The 3,144-nt window shown below is 56.4% G+C and overlaps 1 long non-coding RNA gene across 1 annotated transcript in view; it reads left to right on the plus strand.

The window, feature by feature from the left end:
• The first annotated feature begins 1,414 nt into the window (after positions 1–1,414).
• Positions 1,415–3,144, plus strand: part of LOC135231287 (uncharacterized) — a 32,416-nt gene continuing 30,686 nt past the window's right edge. The window contains exon 1 of the long non-coding RNA XR_010321986.1: positions 1,415–2,736. This is a non-coding gene — a long non-coding RNA (uncharacterized LOC135231287). The remainder of the gene's footprint in view (positions 2,737–3,144) is intronic.

Genomic DNA, 3,144 nt, shown 5'->3' on the forward strand with positions numbered 1-3,144 from the left:
TCCTAACACTAACCCTAACACTAACCATGAACCCTAACCCTAAACTCTAACCATCAGCCTAACCCAAAACCCTAACCCTAACCCTAAACTCTAGCCCTAAAACCCTAGCCCTAGACCTAGCCCTAACACCAAGCCCTAGCCCTAGCCCTAACCCTAACCCTAACCTCTAACCTCTAAAACTAACCCTAGCCCTAACCCTAAACCCTAAATCCTAACCCTAAACCCAAACTCTAAACCTAACCCTGACTCTAACCCCTAACCCTGACCCAGACCCTGACCCTAAACCGTGACAATGACCCTAAACCCTGACCATGACCCTAACCCTGACCGTGACCCTAACCCTGACCCTAAACTCTGACCCTGACACTAAACACTGACTCTGATCCTGACCCTAAACTCTATCACTAAACACTAAACCCTAACCCCTAGCCCTAACACATAGCCCTAACCTTACCCCAACCCTAATCCTAAACCCTAAACCCTAACCATAAAAACAAACCCTAAACCTAACCCTGACCCTAACCCCTAACCCTGACCCTGACCCTGACCCTAAACCCTGACCATAAACCCTGACCCTGACACTAAAAACTGACCCTGACCCTAAACTCGAACACTAAACCCTAAAACCTAACCTTAACCCCTAAACCCGATCCCGAACCATAACCCTAACACTAAACTAAACCCTAAACCCTAACCTGTGTAGGGAGTGAGGAGGTGGGAGGGACTAGGCTGGGCGCTGTGAAGGGACTCAGGAGGTGGGAGAGACCATGCAGGGCCCTGTATAGAGAGTGAGAGACCAGGCAGGGCACTGTACAGGGAGTAAGATGGTGGGACAAAAGAGACAGAAACCTGTGTAGGGAGTGAAGAGCTGAGAGACCAGACAGAGACCTTTGTAGGGAGTGAGGAGGTGGGTGAGACCAGGCAGGGCCCTGAGTAGGGAGAGAGGAGATGGAAGAGACCAGGCAGGGACAGGTGTAGGAAGTGAGGAGGTGGGAGGGACCAGGAAGGGCCCTGTGTAAGGAGTGAGGATGTGGAAGAGAACAGGCAGAGAACTGTGTAGGGAGTAAGGAGGTGGGACAGACCAGGCAGAGACCTTTACAGGGATGGAGGAGGTGGGAGAGAAAAGGCGGGGCCCTGAGTAGGGAGTGAGGAGCTGGGAGCAACCAGGCACGGCCATGTCTAGGGAGTGAGGAGGTGGGAGAGGTCAGGCAGGGACCTGTGTAGGGAGTTAGGCCTTAGGAGAGACCAGGCAGAGACCTGCATAGGGAGTGAGGAGATGGGAGAGACCAGGAAGGGCCCTCTGTAGGGAGTGAGTTGGCCAGAGATCAGGCATGTCCCTGTATGGAGTAAGGATATGGGAGAGACCAGGCAGGGCCCTGTGCAGGGAGTTAGGAGGTGGGAGAGAAGAGGCAGAGAAGAGTGTAGGGAGTGAGGAGGTGGGACAGACCAGGCAGGGCTCTGTGCATAGAGAAGATGGGAGACACCAGACAGGGCCCTGTGTAGGGAGTGAAGAAGAGGGAGACCCAGGCAGAGTCCTGCTTAGGGAGTGAGGAGATGAGAGAGACCAGGCAGAGCCAAGTATAGGGAGTGAGGATATGGGAGAGACCAGGCAGGCCCTGTGTAAGGAGTGATGAGGTGGGAGAGACCAAGCAGGACCCTGTGCAGGGTGTGAGGGGGAGGGAGCATCCAGGCAGGGCCCTGTGGAGGGAGTGAGGTGTTGGGAGAGACCACACAGGTCCTGTGTAGGGAGCGAGAATGTGCCAGAGATCAGGCAGGGCCCTGTGTAGAGAGTGAGGAGGTGGGAGAGAACAGACAGAGACATATGTAGGGAGTAAGCAGAAGGGAGACACCAGGCAGGGCCCTCTGTAGGGAGTGAGGAGGAGGGACATACCAGGCAGGGCCCTGTGTAAGGAGTGAGGAGGTGGGAGAATCCAGGCAGACACCTGTGTAGGGAGTGAGGAGCTGGAAGAGACCAGGCAGGGACCTGTGTAGGTCCTGAGGAGGTGGGAGAGGCCAGGCAGCGTCCTGTGTAGGGAGTGAGAAGGTGGGAGAGACCAGGCAGGGCCCTATGTTGGGAGTGAGGATGCAGGAGAGAAGAGGCAGAGATGTGGGAGAGACCAGGCAAAGACCTGTGAAGGGACTGAGGAGGTGGGAGAGACCTGGCAGGGCCCAGTGTAGGGAGTGAGTATCTGGAGAGAAGAGGCAGAGACCTGTGTAGGGATTGAGAAGAAGGAGAGACCAGGCCGGGCCCTGTGGAGGGAGTGAGGAGGTGGGAGAGGCCAGGCAGAGCCCTGTGTAGCGAGTGAGGTGTTAGGAGAGACCAGGCAGGGCCCTGTGTAGGGAGTGATGAGGTGAGAGAGACCAGGTAGGACCCTGTGTACAGAGTGAGGATGTGGAAGAGAACAGGCAAGGCTGTGTGTAGGAAGTAAGGTGGTGGAGATACCAGTCAGGGACCTGTGTAGGGATTGAGGAAGTGGGAGAGACCAGGCAGGACCCTGTGTAGGGAGTGAGGAGGTGGGAGAGACCATCAGGGCCCTGTGTAGGGAGTGAGGAAGTGATAGAGAACAGGTAAGGCCCTGCATACACAGTGAGGAGTTGGGAGAGACCACCCAGATACCTGAGTAGGGAGTCAGGATGTGGGAGAGATCAGGCAGAGCCCTGTGTAGGAAGTGAGGTGTTAGGAGAGACCAGGCAGGGCCCTGTGTAGGGAGTGAGGAGGTGGGAGAGACCAGGCAGGTCTGTGTGTAGGGAGTAAGGAGGTGGAGATGCCAGGCAGGGCCCTGTGTAGGGAGTGAGGATGTAGGAGAGATCATCAGGGCCCTGTGCAGGGAGTGAGCAGATGGGATACACCAGGCAGGGCCCTGTATAGGGAGTGAGGAGATGGGAGAGAACAAGCACAGCCCTGTGTAGGGAGTGAGAAGAAGGGAGATAACAGCCAGAAACACAGTGCAGGGACTGAGGAGGTGGGAGAGGTAAGGCAGGACCCTGTGTAGGGAGTGAGGGGGTGATAGAGACCAGGCAGAGCCCTGTGTAGGGAGTGAGGAGGTGGGAGAGGCCAGGCATGGCCCTGTGTAGGGAGTGAGGAGGTGGGAGAGACCAGGCAGGGCCCTGTGGAGGGAGTAAGGAGGTGGAGAGACCAGGCAG

This window comes from Loxodonta africana, chromosome 4 (genome assembly GCF_030014295.1).
Source record: "Loxodonta africana isolate mLoxAfr1 chromosome 4, mLoxAfr1.hap2, whole genome shotgun sequence".
NCBI classification, from domain to species: domain Eukaryota; kingdom Metazoa; phylum Chordata; class Mammalia; order Proboscidea; family Elephantidae; genus Loxodonta; species Loxodonta africana.